The sequence below is a fragment of the Grus americana genome, chromosome 8, assembly GCF_028858705.1.
Source record: "Grus americana isolate bGruAme1 chromosome 8, bGruAme1.mat, whole genome shotgun sequence".
In the NCBI taxonomy this organism is placed as follows: Eukaryota; Metazoa; Chordata; class Aves; order Gruiformes; family Gruidae; genus Grus; species Grus americana.
Genome location: NC_072859.1, coordinates 31,766,021 through 31,788,304, shown reverse-complemented (window position 1 = coordinate 31,788,304; position 22,284 = coordinate 31,766,021). Strand labels below are relative to the sequence as shown.

The 22,284-nt window shown below is 41.1% G+C and overlaps 1 protein-coding gene across 10 annotated transcripts in view; it reads right to left on the bottom strand.

The window, feature by feature from the left end:
* The window catches only part of FGGY (FGGY carbohydrate kinase domain containing), a 322,392-nt gene that overhangs the window by 271,494 nt on the left and 28,614 nt on the right, over positions 1-22,284 (bottom strand). For 6 of the 10 annotated variants that reach the window (XM_054834554.1, XM_054834553.1, XM_054834549.1 and 3 more), the window contains exons 2-4: positions 20,557-20,616; positions 18,015-18,150; positions 16,192-16,313 (exon numbers count right to left, since the gene is read on the bottom strand). The exons of 1 other annotated variant lie outside the window; for it this stretch is intronic. The gene's annotated coding sequence lies outside the window, so the exon portion shown is untranslated. Of the gene's footprint in view, positions 1-16,191; positions 16,314-18,014; positions 18,151-20,552; positions 20,617-22,284 lie in introns of all 10 variants that reach the window. 3 more of the 10 variants (XM_054834552.1, XM_054834556.1, XM_054834557.1) reach the window with 3 other exon arrangements.

The following is a 22,284-nucleotide window of genomic DNA, read 5'->3' as shown; positions in this document are numbered from 1 at the left end:
TATTGGACAGATAGCTGAGCTGTATATACTACTTCCATTAATCACAGAATCACAGAATGGTTTGGGTTGGAAGGGACCTTAAAGCCCATCCAGTTCCAACCCCCCTGCCATGGGCAGGGACACCCTCCACAAGACCAGGTTGCCCAAAGCCCCATCCAACCTGGCCTTGAACATTTCCAGGGATCCAGGGGCAGCCACAGCTTCTCTGGGCAACCTGTGCCAGGGCCTCACCACCCTCACAGGGAAGAATTTCTTCCTAATACTCAATCTAAATCTCCCCTCCTTCAGCTTAAGGCCATTCCCTCTTGTCCTATCACTCCATGCCCTTGTCAACAGTCCCTCTCCAACTTTCCTACAGGCCCCTTCAGGTACTGGAAGGTGCTCTAAGCTCTCCCCAGAGCCTTCTCTTTTCCAGGCTGAACAATCCCAACTCTCTCAGCCTGTCTCCATAGGAGAGGTACTCCAGCCCTCTGATCATCTCCATGGCCTACTCCGGACTCGCTCCAACAGCTCCATGTCCTTCTTGTCCTGGGGACCCCCGAGCTGGATGCAGTACTGCAGGTGGGGTCTCACGACAGTGGAGTAGAGGGGGAGAATCCCGTCCTTCAGCCTGCTGGTCATGCTTCTTTTAATGCAGCCCAGGATATGGTTGGCTTTCTGGGGCATGCACACATTGCTGGCTTTTGTTGAGCTTTTCATCAATCAACACCCCAAAACCCTTCTCTTCAGCGCTGCTCTCAATTCAATCTCAATCTCAATCAAGGCTGCTGTTGCAGATCTGTGATCATAAGATCACAAGCCTTGGCACCCAGGAGTACAAGAAGCCACCAGGAAGAGGATGCCTGTAAGGTTAAGCCTCTCTTTCATTTGCTTGAATATCTAATTGAAGGTTTACTAGGAATCTTAGCCTGACCTAACCTCCTGGTTTCCTAGCGCTCCATCTGTATCCACCTGTCACCTCATGTGTATTCCCCATCCAGGAATAGGGTACTGTTACATTAAAAATAACAACTCAAACTTGGTAGCAAGCAATTTTCCCCTCCTGACTTAACTCTTTCGTCTTAAACAAAATCATAAAATTACAAATACAAAATAAGATTGGTGGGTTTAGAAGTATGTGCAAAGCTTCTCTGGAAAACCCAAAAATCAACTGTCTCAGCTTCCTTATACGTCTAGCAGATTCTCTGGGTTATATTAGGTCTTCTGTGAGGGTAGAAGATCCAGGCAGATGCAAGGACTTTCTTCTGACCCACACAGCTCCTTCAGACCAGCTTGCTTTCTATGAATTAGACTGGCCCTTTGCCTAAACTAAACTTCTGTGGAAAAGGTACATTCATTTCTTCTCCCCTGCCATGCAGCCTGAGACTTCCTATGTGAGGTTTCCCCCTTTGTTTCTTCAACAAATCTTTTACAACCCCTTCATGCTATACATGAGCTGTCTTTTACAAACTAAACTGAACTCACTGGATGCAAGTCAGGTGGAACATGAAATTCAAAAACCTATACAGGCACAGCTGTCTGCCTAATAAGCTAATTATTGACCTAATAAGCTCAGGCCCTTAGCAGGGGTTATTGTTTCAGGCCACAAGGTACTTTAACATAAGCACTTAACTTCTCTACTAGCAGTAGTTTACACCTAGCTATCTTGACATATGAGCAGACAAAGCTGAAGTCCATCCACAAAAGACCAATAGACCTGCCCTAGGTCACTCCTGTCAGTCTGGAGACTTTCACTCCCTTGTTTACTAGGTAAGTGCTGCCTTTTGTCCAAAACAGAAAGCATTTTTCGTGGATTGCCATTAAGATTTAATGACAGACTTTGTTGCTGTAGAAACATCTCATGATACAAAAATTCCATTGCATCAGCTTCCTAATATCATAAAATTAACTCAAATTTATATCGAAGATCTAAGTTCCAAAAATTATTGGTGCTGCTGCACCTCTAGCTCCATGATTAAGATGACAAAGTTCTTAGCAAGAAATAAGGGCTGTGATGAAAGATCTTTGGTGAGCCACATTACCAGAAGCCTTGGGGACTCAGATGTTAGCTCTTTCTCCCCCATGATTTATGAACAATAGAAACCTCTAAATGATCTGCTCGTCGGTGAGTGAGCTGTGGTACAGCTCTGTGTATCTTTGCATTGGAGGTGGAAGAAGATGCACTTAATCAGTGGAGAAAGATACAAAATTGGGAGACATGGCTCTATCCTTTCTCCACATCAACCATTATGCACATTTCCTGTCTCTCAAACTGCAAATAGCAGACTTGTGGTACCAACACAAGCCATTGCTAGTATTACTACAGAAAACACACCATACAAGCCTTGGATGAATATTAGTTTGGGGATTTTTCTCGTTAGTCGGCTTAGGAAGGATAAACAACAGCAACACTCAACTGCCAGGATCCGTCTCGTCTCCTCTGCCTTCTCTTCCTTAGAATGGATAGCAACAGCTCCCATAGGAGGCTTTGGTCTAGGCAGAACAAAGTGAAGGGGCATGTTCCTTCCAACATTGAAAAAGCCTCTAGGAGCCGCAGAGCAGAGGAGGGACTGCTTGGTTTCGATGTCTATATCCGTCATGAGTAAGTCAGTGGTGCCATGACAAGAAGGCCTGAAGAAACTGGGGTGTGTCAGCTCCTCAGCACAGCAAGAGAGGACCCAGAAGCCTACATAGAGGGTTTCCCCTAGGACGTTCCTGTGCCACTGTGAGATGGGCTCCAGCCTCTGCCAGACCTGTGTGACTCGTGGGGGTGGGGGGTTGGGGGGAAGGTAAGACTTGGCAACCTGGACTGTCTCACACAGTAGTAGGTTTTGTTCTCCACAGGATGATAACCCAAGGCCTATGTGACATGTGGTCAAACCCTTCAATGAAGGACTGCAGCCCTTGTTGCCCTCTGGTCATCTTGATAGCAACGGACCGTATCACTTAATTCATGTGGCACACGGGGCTTGATGTGTCCTGATTCTCCCCCGCTCCAGCTGCCCAAATGATGGTTAGCAGGCTGCAGAGGACGCCGGTGGGACTGCAAGTCTCCTGCTCTTTTTCCCCCGGAGCAGCTGGACCTGCCAGGCCCCAGAAGCCAGCAATATCCGCCTAGGACAGGACGCCACTCCCACGCAGCACAGCGAAACCAGGACTGTGATTCACAAGTGGAACAACTTCCCTTGGGACAGCTGTAATGGCTCCCATTTCCTGCTCTCTACCCTACACAACTTTTAAGGTTCCCATCCTCACCACAAGATTCCAACAGCTTGCGCAACAGACGCTGGTCTGCTGTAGTTTACAGCCCAGCACTTTGAGGTGTTCCTGGTTAGCACCTTTAAAAGCTGGGCTGTACCCACTTGTGATAAGAGCCGTAGAAAATGCCATCTTCCTTTTGGTAAACTCCTTTAGTATCACCATATGTTGCTCTTAGGGCTCATGAAAAAAACTCAGGCCTCATGAGCTGTATTAAGCACCCTGCCTTTTGCAATGTAAATATAAATTGTACAACCTGGAGAATACAGAGAAGACATCTCACATGCCTGGAGATGACATATTTTCCTTCCCAGCCCAAATGAATCCCGAAGCCATGATATTTAAAAAAAGCCTAACTATACATTGCTAAGCTTTTGGCAAGCCAGATCAAATATTCTTAACGAAACCTTTTTAAAAAGTAGATAATACACACATGGTCTAGCTCCTGCAACACACTGAACACTCTGACCTACGGCTAGCACACTATCTTGCGTGCAAAGTGGCATACTTGGTTGAGTAACTGTGTTTAAAGGATAACAGGACGTCTGCTTACCATTTCACTTCAGTGGGACTGTGTGATTAGAGCTAAGCAGGTGACAGCGCTCAGTATTACAGCCTTTTCTGAAAAGCAACCATCTCAAAAAGGTTCAAAGTATGATACCCCAAGGGGAGATACAAAAATAGCCTTAATCGTTTTTACAAATCACAAGATCATAGGATAATTCATGTTGAAAGGGACCTCAGAAGGACATCTAGTTCAACCTTCTGCTCAAAGCAGGGTCAGCTACAAGGACAGACCAGGTTACTCAGGGCTTTAACTAGTCCATTTGCCTTTAGGATGTCTATTGCAAGCATTGAAGAGTTTGGGTTTTTGTATTAAAACAGAAGGATTTACAATTAGTGAAAAAGAAATTATAACAGCCTTTGCAATATCAATTAATATGATGCACAAGCCACCAGGAGTCAATTAACAATAAATGTTTTCCCAGTACTAACTCCTGTGTTCTCATTTCCAACATACTATTTTAAAGCAATAAGAAGTAAGCTGAGCTGTGATGGTTGATTCTCTAAACTCTGTTAAGTTTGATTTTCACAAGCGGCAATGACATTGACAGCCTAGAACATGTGAGCTTGTACTGTTTACATTGAAATACACTTACTATGAAAGTGTATTTGCTTACTGACCAAATACACTAATACTAAAATGTTACCTTTATATAAACTACCTACAGAGCCCATCCCTGGAAGTCGTAAGCTATTCATTAAAGATTCCTTAGATTCTTAGTGACGTTTCCTGATAAAGGTCCCATTTATAAACACAGATTACATCTAATATGCATGGTTTTAACAACATTAGCTTGTTAAACCCACTTGTTCTAAAGTGTGCTTTAACCCATGTTATCAGAACTGTAGTTGAATTCCTCATATGGTTAAAGGGCACATTCAGATATGTTTAGTCACCTTTTTCCACAACAAGTTTCACTGAATTAACTGGAGATTGATGATTAGAGAATGAACAAAGGGCTGAGACTGCACACAGGGCTAACACGAAGGTTACCATTAGACAGTGGGACTTCAGAACACCTCTGTGATTGAAAGGGCCCCAGGCTTTCTAAATTTACCTTCAAAACATTCACAGGTTTTCACTGTTTCATCAGTATGGTTAAAGCAGTGAAATCTTCTGAAGTAGGTAGGTTTATATTTTCTGAAATGTGATTCTACAATTCAACTTAATTCACATACTGGAAGGAGAACATGTCCTTGATTTCACTGTAACTGTGTTCAGACAAAGGAACACAGTTGGAATTGTCTATAAAAAAATATTAACATCACTAAAGCTGACTGAGTTGCTCTGCTACAACATTGTACATAAACAAGAACTAGTGAGAACCCCATGCAGAGCTGCTACATTTTGGACTAAGAAAAGCAACACAATCACAGGTTGAGAATCGCACTACTAAGCATGAGATGGGGGTTGTTAATTCAAATTGACTGTAGTTCACATGCATTCAAGTGCTCTGTGTACATAGAGAACTTTTCTAACAGTCAAAAAAATCCTGAATTTTTCTAAAATTTCTAAAAGACCTTGACAGTTTAGCCTACTTTAATGACACAGTATGGAAGACTGTTTCACTTTGCAGGAAAGTTGCTTTTCACTTTAAAAACTACATGCGGGCATTTTCTGAATTCAGAATAACTACTGTGCTTCTGGCAGTCCTCCCACTATTATTTCACATGTGTGTCTTCCCATCAACATACATCCTCCAAAGCTCTGGGTTACAAAACATGACACATGGTGTATGTTGGGATCACTACCAGCAGCCAGCCAAAAATGCTAAGGGGAAGGATTTCTTTAACAAGCAGTATTTCCCATATTCCAGCACAACCTTTTCTGACTACTCCCTATCTTGTTTGGCAGAGGTAGAAACATCCCTTTGCCAACCAGGATTTTGTTAAACGTTCCTCTGCTACATTTAGTGTCCAAAACCTATAGCTGTAAATAGTTCTTCCTCCTAAATTATCAAATTCCATTGCAGTTGGTCAGACATGCCATCTCCTGCTTCATCATACCAGAGCTGCTATCACCCTCATCCTTATTGCCCGATCAATGTTTCTCTCTAATCACCCTCTTCCTTATTGTCTGATCTCTGTTTTTTCCTAGATATCTCATTTACCACCATGCAAACATGATTAACTTCAGTTTTAACATGTTTTATATGACAGAACATTAGAAAATACACAACAGATCTCAGCTAATAATGTGCACGGCATTCTCTCTGTTTTGGTTTGTTGGTTGTTTTTTTTTTTTTTTTTTTAATCTATACCATCAGTACTGTTAACCACACCTACTAAATCCACAGGCACACACCTAGCACTGGTACAAAAGCAAAATGAGCTAGAAAACACCATACGATCTCAGAAAAAGAGAAGATAGGGATGGTATGACAGATTCCTAAAGAAAAGCAGTATATCATCCTTGTAACCGTGGAATACAGTTTTGTAATAATAACTGTTTGTGCTGCTGACTTCCTTCAACACCTGTGACCCCGCTTGTCACGGCCTCACTGCCTGCTGGAAACTTGGCAAAAGACAAGAGAAGAGATATTAGGGAACCAATGCTACATCCTGAGAGAGGCCATAAAGTCCAAAGGTTGAAGAGAATTGCCAGGAGCAGTCCGATAAACTAAGGAAGTATGTGGCTCTGAAGAGACAAACTGCTGTGCCCGAGTACAATATGTTCAAACTCTGCAAGCTGCGCCCCAATGTCTCGCACGCTCAAAAGAGCACACTATCCAGGGACTTTTCCCAAATAGCCCCCTTGGAAAAGAATTATTTTAACCCCCTTTCTGAAACAAGTATGTGACCGCTCAGTGCACTGCACATGCCGGAATTTCACAGATCTTAAATTTGAAAACCATTCCTCTTTATTTTTTCAAATTAAGCTAGGATGATTTGTTGATTTAATAAAAAGAAAAAATACCATGTAAAACCCCTTCTGAATTAGCATATTCAAGCCTTTCCAAAATCTGGCTCCAGTAGAGAATTTGTCCTTAAAAATCTATCAGACTGTAACTAAGCTTGTAACTTGGCATGCGAAATAAATAAGCCAATAATCAGATCCTTCAGAAATCTTCAATTAAACCTGTAAAAATATCTAATAAAATATTCAGCATTTGAAGTTTTTATTCAGAAGGAGAGTACAGCAGCTTTGGTTTCATGTTAGGAAGAGCATGGGGCATTAATAATTAAGGGGGTTTTTTCCCCTCTTTCCTATCCACCACTCACTAGCACAACTTTTTGTGAAGCCACACTGTAAATCTGAGCAGAAAATTCTTTTCTGGCTTTCAGAACAAATCAAACCAAGAACACAGCATGGCCCCCACAAAGAACTGAGGAAGCACAAGCAAAGAGGCAGCACAGGAATGGCAGCCAGGGGAGGGAGGAAAAAGGACGTGAATTGCTTTGAGCTCATATTGCTGCTGAGTACTTTCTATTATAAAACCATAACCTAATATGCTTTCAAGACTACAGCTCTGAACTGCTTCACACGGTGCACCTCCTTCCCTACACAGGACCCTACAGGGATCTATACCGTTGCAGAAATGTGCCTGCGCGGAGAGGCTGGCAAGCTGAGACACTGCACTCTATTATACTTTTCTTTATTCACTGCTTATTCACTAGAAGAGAGGATAACCCCAGCAGTGCTTGTAAACACAACAGCTTCCTTGAGAAGCGACAGCAAAATCCATAAGTACGGCTCTCCTTGTAAGTAAAATGCCTGACTTGGGAGGGCTGTCCTCCCAGGGGAGCTCAGCTGTGGGAAGCGGGAGCAAGGAACTGCCTTTTTAGGACTGTGGCTGAGCAGAGCCGGGAAGCGCTGGGGCAGGAACAGGGCTCCCGCAGCAGCTCGCTGGCCTTATAAGGAGAAAGCCAGGTATTTCCCCAGCCCGGTACTAGGAGCTGCACGGCCAGTGCAGCAAGGTAAGGAGAGGCAGGGCTCCCCAGCGAGGCTTGGCCTGTCACCGGCCGGGGCGACCCTTGGCCACGGCCACGCTCCTGCTCGGTGCAGACCTGTAGCCCTGTTGTCTCCAGCCTCTGAGCGTTTCAAATAGGCCTTATTAGGAAGCAGAGAAGCTTAATTAATTAGAAAGATTGTTTTCAGATCTGTAAAGCCAGATGGTTTGTGGGTGAACTGTACTTGATTTTAATGTGACATTTTAAGGCATTCAAGGCAACATTTTGGAGCACGAGTCTCTAATGCCAGGCATCTTTTTAGCTACCTACATAAGAGGGCAGGTTTTCAGAGGTGATGAGCAACTGGATTTTCTGAAGACTTGAATGGAAGGGGCAGGACACTCAAAGCCTCAGACACTCAACAATTTGTTTAAGCAAGCTTTAGGAATACAGAGGATTAAGACTCCTCCTCACCTGCCTAAAAATTAAGGCTGCTTGACAGAAAAGCAAAAGATTTTAGATTAATTCAGTTTCAATTACATTTCTTTTTATTACCTGTTCTATTTTTCCAGGGAGCAAAACAAACTAAACCACTTCAGGTCAAATCTATTTATGTAGGATATATGTATAAGCACTCCTGACCATGAACTGTCCCATATCGTTGCTCTTTTTACTTTCCTGACTCTAGTTTTTAGACATAAAAAGAGGATGTGGTGAGTAAAATAGGAAAAAAGTACAATTTTTCTCCAGCAATATCCATTTTTAAATTTGATTTTTAAATCTTTCTCAGAAAATGGCAACAGAAATGGAGTGTCCTTGAATATTTTTCTTTGGCAAAAAAACCCCATAGTTTTCCTTTATATATGGTTAAAAAATAATTTACAGTGTAACATTAAAATGACACACTACCTATCCAGGAATAATAGAGCATCCCAGTCCTGAATACGAAATGGCATATTGAAATTCAAAGAATTACCCATATATTTTGCCATCGTAGTTTCTTGAGGTTAAACTTTGATAACTGCCTGCCTTGATATGCTGAATAGCATCAGTTTAACTGAAAGCAGCAACTTTTAACCCAGAGATAATGCGAGTGGCCTGATAGTTTTGATCTGTAACACTTTTTAAATCCACAGGTGTTTGCTCTACATCACAAACTACTGCCATCACTAGTGCCTTCAGTTAATCACAACAGGGAGACCAAAACTTTGATTAATCTTACCACATCCCACTTGTAACATATTGGCAAGAAAACACGGAGAAAGTACTAATTATCCATGGATAATCACAGGGCATCCATTTCTAGGATTCCTTATGAGAGGCCCATCAGGAGAAATGAGGCCACAGACAACGTGAAAAATTACATAAAACAACTGAAAAATATCTAGATATGTGACAAACTTATTCGGTATGAGCTCAGACATTGCACAGCACTTTCTCCAGTTGTTGATTGGGGTGGGATTACAGTTCTATAGCTCCAAAGGAGCACTAGGGTAAGACTACTTTCATAAAAGGAATAAAAGTTTTGACACCAGGTTTCATATTGTAAATTTCTCCTTTAAAATAACTTGCTTGCCAAAGCAGTTCAGCTGCCAGAAAGGGAGAAAAGCAGGCAAACTATTCCCTTAAAAGCAATGACTGTGCTATGCTGCTCAGGTACACGAGGCATCGCTCCAGAACTAGGGAACGTTGGCTCATTAGAAGCAATTAAAAAAACTCTGAGGGGATTTTAAAAACAACAACTTCCAAAAACAAAACATGCATATATACCACATGCATTTGTTTATGCAGCTGTAATGAGTGATGAAATCCATTTATGAGCTGAAGTCACAAGATTCTAAGCAGGTCTTTGTTTAATCTCAGTAAGTCATGACATTTCCCTACTACTTATAATAATGTGATTTGGATCAACATTTTCAAACTTATGCACCTGGTTTTTAACAGTGCTTACCAACTGCACTCTTCATGTGCTTCACTGGAGACTGAACAGTTGACTTCTGAGCCACTGCTTTGATTAAGCATCCTGAAGTCAGATATAGAAACCTTGTTTTAGTTTAACATATGCCTGTAATTCTTCCATTCAGCATATATTCTGCAATTCTTACTTAAACTGAGACTCTACGCAACCAGCAAAGAGTGTAAATAAAAATCAATGAGGCCATTAGTGGAATGAATACTTACAGCATCAGCCCTTCTATAACCACAAAGTCTATCCAGATGGATGCCCTTAAAAGACTTAAGAAGGTTTGCTATAGACGATGGCTTTCATTCCAGCATGTTGTTGTGACTTGGAAGAATATAACCAAGATAAATGCAGTAGTTTGCTGTTTACATTAATGCAGCATTAGTGCCCTGAGTAACAAAGGTAGGACAGAGTATGGAGGGGAAAAAAAAAGATTCAGCACAAATAACTCCCCTAAGTTACATATGTTATCTGTGTTTATAAATTGTGCTAGGCGTTAGTTGTATTAGTATATAGCTATAACAGTATACAAATCAGTAATCCTGCATATAAATCAAGACCACATTTTTTGCTTTGATATTAAAGGAAAAAAAAAAGGAAAAAAAAAGGTATTTGCCACTGCTGCTCTTGCCATTACACTTCTATTAGCTTTGCAAACAGATCTGATATTTTGTGAAGATTAGATCACAACTAAATGAATCTAGATCTACTGTTAACATAAACAGAGTGACTTTTTTATATTTCTTTTAAGAAGGGAAGAAAAAGATTAGACTCCTCATCTGAACAAAAAGTCAATCTACCTAATGCATGAGAGCAGAGCATTCCAGACATAGAAAATTCTCTTAGTCTTTAAGGTCCAAAGGAAAGTGTTGCTGTCTACACCCATTCTCCATTCCGTTTCTCATGTTTGGCTCATTCATCTACTGCTCTCCAGAGTCCCAAATGAGCCGGGAGACACATGGATTTTACAGCACGTCACCAAATCAAGATGGCAGGAGGATATAAGGAAAGTGCAGAATCTTTCACCTAGAATGCTTTGTTCCAAGCAACCTCGTGTTTATACACAAAAGCATAAAGTACAAGACAATTTCTTCAGCAGCTTGGACCCAAACTCGGGAGGGCTCTAAAAAGGCCAAAGCCAAATACGCATAACCAGCAAAGTCAATGTATCACCTGACTGGTACAAACAGAGTATGTTTCTATACCTTGCGTTTTTTACAATCTCTTTTTTTGATGTAGGAAAATAATATGCACTATTGCCAGTGTCTTTCCTGATGTGAAAACAAGTCCTGAAATGATCATCAACATGCAGGGAGGGAAGCACTGGAACTCCTGAGATGGAAAGTGGCACTTTTTCTGCCATTTTTAGCTATACGCACCTATTGGGTGTGTTTTTATGTTACACACAAGTATTACATCGGCTTGAGAAGAGAGACGACATTCTCAGTAGGATAGTAAAAACACTTTATTGCCTGCCATTTTCTTAGGACGGCTGCATCACTCAAGTAAAGTCACACAACATATACTGCCATATCGAACAAGAATCTGTAACATTCTGACACATCAATTTATACATGCTAGATATATTATGGGTAAATAAACCCAGATGCAATCTTCCTACCTAAACTGTAAATCTATAGGGATTATATTTTATATTCCCCCATTTCCAAAGTCCTGTTCAGTTATTTTCCTTTAGCTTTTTGGGATGTACTGCACCAGTGTGCCAGAAAGAAAATTACTGTAACTACTGAAGTCAGAGTAACAACTAAAAAACATGTATCAGTAGAAAACATTGTTTAATATATTAGTCCATATGAACTAAACTCAGCCGAAAAACTCTGAAAAAGCACATTAAAAAAATAACTGAGAGTGTTAAGTAAACAGTTCCCTCACTGGATTTGCTATAACAGACTAAAACCTTTTTTCCCCTTTCCACATTAAAGGAGAGCCCTAAAACCACATTTTGCATATTTTATTAGCTCAAACCTTTTCTAACATGGTTCCCAGAGCAGACCAAGTCTAACAAACTTTTAAAATGAATCTAACATTGTTCTAAAATAGCAGTATTAGAATCTGGTGGAGTGTGAACAACAGGACTATCAATAAATGTCTACTTTCATTCCCAGACTCGGAATTCTAAACAATTTTTAGCCCCTAAGATTCATAATTTATTGAACCTGAACTCACACACCAGCTTTAGTAATCAATGTTACCCATCTCATGCCTCTGACTACTTTCATCAGACAGAAGAACTGCACATTTGGAGAAAGAAAAACATTTTTGTGGCTGTTTTAAAAATCATAGTTGAAAGTTTCTTGAAAGGTCAGCAAGCTAGGAGTTATCCTGCTAGAAACAGATTAGCAGGCAGAGGGTAGGCAAGGTGGTCAGGGTGTATGGGAAGTATAATCTATCAGATTGATAGCACCACTATGTATATGGTACAATTATATCTTATCTTCCCAGCCCTGCAACCAAAATAAACCACACTGAAGTCTTGGAGTCTGATTTTGTTGTCTTTAAGTACACACCCCTTAGGGTGGTGACCCAGGACACACCACACATCTTTTACTCCATGTAAGACAAAAATCAAAACAAATATAATCAGTATTTTTCCTTTGAGGACTCTCACTGAGACTCTTTGATGAGTTTTCCCTAATCGTTTTCTCTTTTTAATCATCACACTCCGGGGTTTCTCTGAGCTTATAATGGTCTCGTTTCTTTGTAACCTCTTCCATGCAGGCGCCTTCCCAAGCTCCCAACACAGCAACTGCTGTAACAGTACACAGCAACACTACACCAAAGAATACCTTGTCCAAATGAAACCAAAAGGGAAATTTAGATGAGTACATTCTGCTTAGGTTGGAATTTTGGCTCAGACACAAGAGTTAACGCTCCTGGTCTTGCAAAAAGAAACTCTAATGGAGATACTGAAAATGAAAGTATCTCTTCTACCTCAAAGCAGAAAATCTGTCCCCTTCTTTAACATGTTTCTTTGCTATGGGAAATTTTACTTATCTATAACCATTCATGAAGGGGAAATCCTTAGTCCCACGAGTTAGCAGTGGGTATGCCTTTCACTGACTAGACCTGAGACTCCACCAGCATGATTTAGTACCCATGGTATAAAACCAGCTAAATTTCTAATTTCTATCTGGTTGCTTGCCAATTGTTCTTTGTCTTAGGAGCAATTATTAACATTTACATTTTATCTTGATTCTCTTTAGCAATATCCCTATTTACGTAGAGAATCCTTAAACAGATTACCACATTCTTTTCAGTGTTACCCAAGAGGTGCATTCATGTACTATACTTCTAAAATTTTCCAGATCCGCTATAAATAAAATGCCTAAACTTAAAATAGACACTACGCAAAACTCACATAACTGGAACACCTATAAAATGCCCTGTAAACAGCTGCCTTACATCTAAGCTGCCAGTAGATTCATGAGGTTCTAGAGTTAATTTCCATTTATCAGCTAAGATTTACCAATACCACTGATACTCATTTCTGTTGTTCTCTGCTGTGCCTTGTCAAGACACTACACATGGAGGAAGCAGGAACTAAGACAAGAACTGGAAACATTTCCTTCACGTGGGAAGGTGCCCTGCTAAGAAACTGCTTATTGAACCTGACAGCGAGAGTATAAACAACATTAGAGGGAGTGCTCACACATGTACTCCCAATAAAGGGGAGGACAAGGCGGTGAAAGTCAGAGCTATTGTAAGACAAATACAAATTAAAGACACTGTTTTTAATCTCCAGGATACTAAAATATTTTTTAGAGCTCCCAGTGCTTGGGGGAGGAGGGAAGGAGAGAATGGGGGAGGGGGAGGAGTAAGCTCTACTGAGACTTTTCTTATGGTTTATATCACCTTTTGTGGGAAAATGATTCTAGAAAAAAAGCAAGAGAGGATTTTGAAACTAACAGAAAGGCACTTGCTAAAAGGTAGCTTGCTCTTTGTAAAACTTCCATGAGGCCTGAAAAGCACCCTGGGCATGCACTTTACCAGACAGCTTACCAGAAACAAACAAACACTGTTTGTTTCAAAAACAGTTGTATATTTTTACCAGGGCGGTTATTCCTGTCAATTGTCCCCTGATTACTGATCTGTGAGAAGCAAAAAAAAGGAGTCAGAGCTACCACAAAGATACAAGCAGAACTATTAAAGTTCATGGGATTTTCGACATTCCCCCTCCCTCCCCTGAAACTTTAACCCTTCAGTGAATGCTGCCATATATATTTCCTTTGGCTGTCTGGTGGGCCACCTGGAAAGCATCAGCACTGTAAGAAGAAAACTGCTATTGTTTATTCAGAATTTCCTTAAAACAAAATCTGTCCATTACCATTTGCCAGAAAGGTATATTGTTCTATCACCACCCATATCAAATTCAAGTGCAGAGACATGTTTACGGTACGTGCAGCAGCTCAGATAGGCTGGGCTGTTGCAATCCTGTTGCAATCCTGTGCAGAAAACAGAACGTTAACACTGGCATGCTGCTCCCACGCCCTCCCCTTTTCAGGCTTTACATTAACTCAGTGACACCCTGCTAGGCACAAGGTTTATTTACACAACACAAAGTTTTGAGAGGAGCCTTTGTTTGACTGCAAAATTGACAAGGCTTATGAAGCACTACCGACTGTAGTAAAGGTGTATTAAGAATCAACTGAGGACCACGGATGAATGAAATGTTTTGAAACTCCCTTGATTAAGTTTCCAGCTGCAGCGCAATTCTCTTTTAGCCAGAAGCTGTTGGGACAAACTAGCGAAGCTCCCAGCTTTCACGGAGACCAGTGAATTGCATTAACACGATGGTTCCACAAGGACTTTAATCCGGGATATGCTGGTGACACCCTGAAAAGAAGCAAATGCCTCTCTCCCCAGCCATTCAGGTTTTTTGCTGGGATAGACTTGAACGGGATGTATTTCCCAACACACTTCACCTCATGGCTGTGTCAGCGCAAGGGAGGGGACAGCGTGGGAGCAGGAAGAGGGCAGGACTGCCTCTTTTGTCAGCAGTGCAGGCGAAAGCACTTGGGGAACTAACGACATTATAAATTGGGTTGATTTACATCTGCTAAAAAGCGCTCCTTAGTTTTCTTTAAAAATGCTTGCTGTATGTATAGCATTTTAAAACTTAACATACTTGTAAAAACAGGCAAGAAAGCTTAGGTACAGATTTATTGGGTGGAAGTGTCCAAGGGGCTGGAAGCTTCACCTCCCCAGGACCAGCAATACACACCCCTGAGAGGAGGGAGCGGCTGTTGCACTCACCCTCTTCCCCAAGGAGTCTGTAATGCAGAAGAGTTCCTGTGCTTCACGTGATTATCTTCCAGTCAAAGTTTTGGGCTAAGTATCAAGGCTTTTTCTTCACAGAAACTATCTGTGTGATTCTGAAGAGGTGCTGATCGCTGTGCCTCAGCTTCCCCCTTCTGGGAAGCTGACATGTAATATACTTCCTCCTACGCAGCATTTTTGACATTAACAACTCCAAATCATTGTCAGAGCCTCTCGCAGCAGAGACTATAAATGTAAAGAAAAAAACCACAAAAAAAAACCCCCAACAAAACCCCTCCAAAAAAAGCATGTCCATAGCAACTGGAAGATATTTGGTCAAAATGTCAGAGAGTGAAAGTGGCATAAATCTAGGTGCCAGTATACGCTCTACACAGCCCTGGGTCAGATTCAAAATGCATTACAAGCCTGATGAACCAATAAAAATGTCAATGGTAGATATCCTAAAAGCAAATGGGGCCAGTAACAAATATTTTATACCAATAAGTTAATACTGGATCTACTTCCAGATGAAATTCCATTCCTTTTCGGTACCTTTTTCCTTAATGCACATTTTAAAATAAAAACAGTTCATACCATTTGCACGGCATTTATTCCCCATAGAGCTGCATGCTTTACTAGAACGTCAGTCTCATTGTACCCATTTTACAGTCAGAGAAACCAAGCCACAGAGATACAAACAGTGATTAAGGGAGGCAAATCGAGGGAAGACTCCAGTTCTATCCCAATTGATTTTATTCTGCTCTCCTGTTTTTCTCTACTGGTATACAGAAAATAAGATTACTTCTCATTAAACTCACGAGGTTACATTAAAGAGGTGAACAAATTTTTGCTTTACTTTGTAAATTCTCTTGGTTGTCTTGAAGGGACATATATTCCCCACCAGTACTGCTACAGGGTTAGGTAAATACTTTGCAGACCAATAACATAAATGTGAAATATACCACTGTTCTTATTAATATTTATGTAATCATCTAAGGCTGAAATTGGCGATCATTGAATTGACCTCAGATCTTTGACATAAATGCCTATTTGAAGCACCTGGCAATAGGCTGTAAGCATCCACACCCAGAACTGCTTTGTCCAGGCTTGCAGTTTTGCCAGCCACACACCTTTTCCTACACTGACTGTAGGAACGCAGTAACTGGAAAACATCAGCACAAAACATGCTTATATAGAACAAGGCTACGTTGTACCATTAGCTCTTACAACATGCGTGCTTAACCTCTCTCACGACTTACCTGAGTCCACAGCCCATTCTTAGCTGAACAGAAGCCTCTGCAAATATGTGCACGCTGCAGCTGGTACCCAGATCTCTAAACACCATACAGCCATTTTTGGAACGTCTTTCTAGTTGTGCTCTCTTAAAAAAAAAAAAAAAATTAAAAAAATCTGAATTTCAGTTAGCAACCATAGCAGCCCTTAGGCTTTTGCTTTATTATTGTCCTTTTATCTTAAAAACTTTCCTTGATCTCATGAACTTGTTTCTAATATATTCAAATGTTATGGCTTTTTATATGTTTCACATGTTCTCAACAGACTAAGTAAACAGCCCTGTGAGCTGACCAACGCATCTGCCAAATGCACTGCTGGCTGTTCATGCAGTACTTCCTCTAGCACATATGTGAACAGCATTCCTGAACCCATCGTAAAATACAAGATCTCAGGTAGGGATCAATACTGATTCTGGACCAAATTTTCCATCTGTGCTGCCTTCTGAAACATATAGACACTGCAGTGTCGGCAACTGCATACAAATTTTACCAAAGAAAAAAGGAAAGAACAGCAATTTTGAGGGTTTCAAGTATCCTGATTCTTCTCCTATGGAAGTCCTAAGGGGCAGTTGCAGACAAGACCAGGACATCCCATCCCGTGAGGGGACAGGGCTGCTCAGACCAGTGGGGAGCAGCTACCCAGTCACTGTATGATATGTCAGCTGTGATCACAGATCAGGTTGTTTATTATTAATCAGATGGGATTGGGGAAGAGTAGCAGTTTAGTAGCATCTTCTCCAAAACGGAAGTCTTTAACTCTGCTTGTGCTTTCAGGTATTGTCCTACCCAGGCTGTGTCCTTTCCTCCCTACAATGCCTTCCTTGGCTGTTTGGCAACCCTAAGTGCTCCCACACCATGATTCCAACACAAATGACTGTCATCCAGAGTGAATGTTTCCATTTGCGTTCCATGAGCAGGCACTCTGTAAACTTCCCCACAGGCTCTGCCACTATAATCCCTGGGAAGGAGCAACCTGCAGGACCTACTTTCACTGTTCAATGCTTTCTCTGTTTAGTGCTACTACTGTCAGAAACATTACTCTAATTCAGACAGGTGTCCTGACATCTGTCAGCCACCAACCACTGGTGACATTCAGTAACAGAAGCTCACTGTCCATGTCCACGCCTGAACTCACAGCATAGAGAAGGAAAGCTTGATGGCTCACTGGAAATCCCTAAGGTCTACAGTGCTTTACTCTAGGCATTTTTGGTCTCACACAGACTCGCTTCCCTTCCTTCTCCTGTTGCAAGCACTGCTTTATCCCAGGTTGCCAGGAGCCTACTGTTCCAACAGCTGCTAAGACAGAGTGAGGTGTCAACTTTGACAGGATGCCAGATTGTTTATTAATTAAAAATCCAAGCATTTTGTATCCGTTCTGAGACCCTAATCAGAACTGAGCTATTCCACTAAGGGCTCTGAATGGTTAAATCCAGTTATTCTGAGGCTTTCAGTCACAATTGGCAACTGTAAATCAATACCTTTTGTTGCCACTACTTACTTTAATATGTGTTTATTGAAACATCAAAATGCCAGAAAACTAACTTTAGTTCTCCACAGTGAAACTGTGCCTCAGTTATATCTGAACAAATGCACACTTCCAGCAGGATCTTTGTCCTCAAACACAGTAAATATCTTTTTTTTCAAAAGTGTTCATCTGCCTCCCCACCACTCAGCATTAGTATGCTTGTATTTGTATGGTAAATTTTTTCATGCTGCCAGCTCACGATGCTAAGCACAGCCGTCTGCTTCCCATATGCCACATGCCCTCCAGTGCCTCTTCTACTGCTTACCTTCACTCTTTGGGCTCCCACTGCGGATCAGCTGCTACTCTGTCAGCCGTCTGTGTGTGTAGAGGATTCTTCCGACTGCAAGCTCCACAGAACGGGAACTTTGCCTGACTTTCTATTTCTCGGAGCACTGGCTATGCTATGGTATAGAAATAATGAACACGGAGACATTAATGGTGTGACATTTAGATTTGTAACATCCTAAAAAGCATGGGGTGCAAGGCCCCAGGGTTCCTTTCAGACTCATCTCTAGACAATGTAGTTAACTTCTATTTGGTCATTTCTTTGATCAAAAATTATACAATGCATACATTTGTTTGAATAAAAAATATATACTTCATTACTTATTTGAACATATATTTCTGAGCACTTGCAGTGACCACTGAAATCCTCTATAAAGCTAGCTGGGAACTGGAAAAATAACAGTGAGAAATCTGGTATAGGTAACTATCGAGTAAAGAGGACATCATCCTATCTACTTTAGACACAATCATATTAAATCTTTCATTCATATGTTGCTGCACATCAACAACCAGTGTTTGAATTGCTTAGACAGCATTCTTAAGAAAAACGTTTTTAGTAGTTCCTCCCTTAATTCTGCAGTCTTTCCCTGTGTTTACAGTCAGTGTTGCTGTCCTGCCCCAGAGGTAACCCAACAGGTCTTGCAAAGTCTCCTAACTTTGCCCCACCTCCATCATTCTCAATCTTGCCTCTCTAACCTACTCATTTTCCTCCATTCCACAAACTAGTAGTTTCAAAGAAATTCAGAGATTAATTAAAATGATTGGTGGGATGAGTAGGTGAGGGGGACAGGCTAAAGGGCTTGACAAGAAGAAAGATGAAAAGGACTCAACGCGTATAGCTTGGTTATGCGATGACTAATAGAGGGTGGAGGAGATGGACATGATATTCATTTACAAGTGCCTATAGTGCTGAGGAACAGTTTTCATGTGCAAACTGAAGACTAGCTCAAGATTAGCTTTCGGTCTTGTACAGATCTGGTTCCAGGGTCCTTCACTTCAAGCTCTAAGTTCCACTCTTCCCCCAGCCTATGCATTCCCACCCCTCCCTTGTATCCTCAAATTTTTTTTTTTTTTTTTTTTTTTCATTTCAGCCAGACTCAGTTCCTGGATCTCTGCCTGGCCAAATGAGCCCTACTGGGAGCAAAGAGCAAAAGGAGAGGCCATGGAAGCTGGGGGTGGATGAGGTGGCACCTCTTTGCCACACCTCTGCTGCGCTGCAGACTTAGGTGGACTTGAACTGACTACGAGAAAACACACCTTGAGGAACCGGGAAGGAACTGGGAGCAGGAGCACCTGTGAATTATTTTACTTCCATTTAGCCTAAGGAAACTCTGTTCCTTGTGCCCTCTCACTCCCAGCTGCTTATACTATACTCTGATGTAGTATATAAAAGAAAAATACTTGTTCCTTTTGACTCTTCAAACTCTTGCCTTCTTCAGTTGGGGAAACCTGCTCTATAGTAATTCCTTAAGCAAGTGAAAAGCAGTAGGAGAAGATTTAGTAATTCCTAGTCTTATTCACTTCATGCAGAGGTGAAGTAGGATATCACATTTGAAAGTATGGAGTAAAAAAAATATCTATATGATAAAAATATTGTGGACACATGTCTGATGAGGGGAAAAAGCAAGACAGTGTAATACATCTAAGTTTAAAGAAAAACTGTATGGAAACAAGCATTTTCTTTCTGCAAGTACTGTTTCCAATACAAAAGAGCAGAAACTGTCTTTTATTTGTTTTTTTTCTTTTTAAAATGGTCTAGAAATAAGCCAAAAGCATTTATGATACAGGAGTGAAACAAAACAATGAACCCACTTATTCCTGGACACCAAATATGATTTAGACGGATGTGGTATGTATAAGAAATTTTAATTTGTCCCTGAAAAGCCATTTAATTATTCAGATTATCTCATTGCCTCAGTCAGTCTTGTATTGATTGATTAGAGAACTTTATAAATCAAAATCTGCATTACTGCTGTTCAAAGCATTTGCCTCTCACAGCAACACAGATACATAGTTCATTTCCAATTTTATCGAGACATGTAAATGGCTATGGTTTATAAATGGGTCAGTAAGTGTTCTTTCATACTACTAAAGGAATACTTACTTAAGGACATCAGGAAAGGGGGGGAAAAAGCCCAAATGTAATAGCTGTTTAAGAAATCAGGGCATAGTCACCAAAATTCCCAGCTCCTTGGCTAATGGCCACGAAGGATCACCACCTCTCTATTCACAGGACCCATTTCTGATCTGCAGCACTGGGCGAGTCCCAGGTGGTGAACTTGGGGCACTCGGCTGAAATCTAAGCTGAGACCTCCGTAAGTGCCTGCTCACCACTGGGTCCCGAATTAGGTAGAAAATCCCCTCAGCGCAGCAAAGAGCACTTGTCTTTGATTTCAGAGTTCTCCTGCTATGCACAACCTTTATGACCAGCTTGACTGTCTACTACCAGCTTTGACCAAATAACCTCTAAGTGAGTAGCAATTAACATAATGAGTGGACTGATGGGTGTCCCCCATACCTACAAGGCCTCAGTAGCAACACGTCTCCGGCAAACTGGAATGTCTAGTCCTGAAACTCCACCTCTGTAAAAGGAAGGAAGTAGAAAACTGAAATGGGTGGAGGATTAAAAAAAAAAAAAAAAAAAAAAAAGAAGTTAAATTACTTTAAATGAATCCCTCCAGCCTGATCCAATACTCACTGAAGCTAATGCAAAACTCGCATTGGTATCAGTGTGGCTGAACTGGACAGACTATAAAATAGAGTGGTTAAAGCTATGCTGACCATGTTCCTTACAGTCTGAACTTCGCTTTCTAGGACAAAAGAAACATGCAGAAAAAAACCCAAAAGATAAAACAAAACAGCAAAGCTCTAAAAAATGAAATATGTCAACAATTAATCAGAACAAACTTAATTAGCATTATTTGTCTATACAGAAAACTGACTAAAGCAAATTATTTGCATGGCTTCCTATGTAACAGAAACCAGAAAAAAACCCTTTCAGCTTAATTATAAAATAATTCTAATTTCACAATAAAAACCTCCACATAGCAAACTACTTAAAATTCATGTCTGTCTTTTCTCCAGAATTTCTTCCTTGCATAGAAAAGCCCTTTATAAACATCAAAACTGCAAGCTGACACAACAGAGACAGATCATTTATGGACTATCTCGGGGGAGTTCTAATGCAACAAGGACCACCACATCAGGTCCAACTAGATACCCTATCTCTGACAGGAGCCAAGAGCGGATACCTGGAGAGGTATCCACAAAACCAGGGCATGCACACAGCAGTTTTGCCTCAGGATGCTCTCCCAGGCACAAGCCATTTGCAGCTTTGGGATTTCCAGAGCCAGAGATGCACTGCATTTGATAGCCCTTAAGTGATTTCTCTTCTGTGTTTTTGTCTAATCGCTTTAAAATCCCTCAGTCCACCCAGCACTCTTGCCAAGGAGTTTCACAGCTTAACTACAATTCTGTGAAGACATTTCTCTGGTTTATTCTGAACCTGCCAGTTTTATTTGATGCCCCTTGGTTCATGTGCCAGAAGAGTCAGTCACTGGCCTCTATTTATCTTGTATGCAAAGATCAAAAAGGAGTTAAACAACTGCTTCTAGCATTCACTGCATTAATGAATTTCAGAGATTTTCTTATGTATATGCAGGACCTTACTGCTGTTTGGCAAAACTATTTGCAGCTGAAGGTACAGCAGCAGCTGAGTAATTTGAGTTACCTGCAACACAGACATATGCTGCCTACATCAAAGTTGTGTGTATACCAACAGCACACAGTGAGCCCCTGCTTCCCAGCCAAAACTTTGTATTTTGTGCCACAGACTGTTCACACAAATGTACAAAGAAGTCACTGTATTATTTGCATAATTCCAGTTATCATATAAGGTAACACCAGTGCCAACCATGTAGTCAAATGAATATAGTGGCTGAAGTCAGGTGGGAACACCAGGGGGGAACAGGGAAGAAAAAAATCAACAACTTCAAACAGGGGAGCTAGACCTTCACTTTTCTTTTACAGCTGCTTGCACTTCTGTTTGCTTCATTGTTGCTTCCTATACTGTAACTGGTAATTATGTCATTACATCTAGGAAAAAATAGCACTGGAGAATTTGAAAGTGCATTTTCAAACCTAGACGTAAGTTTGTCAGCTTCACGTATCATAAAAAGTGATTGAACCTGGCAGACTAAGTTCTTTGTTGACATAAAAAGCTGGACCACCCTACAACAGCAGATAACAGC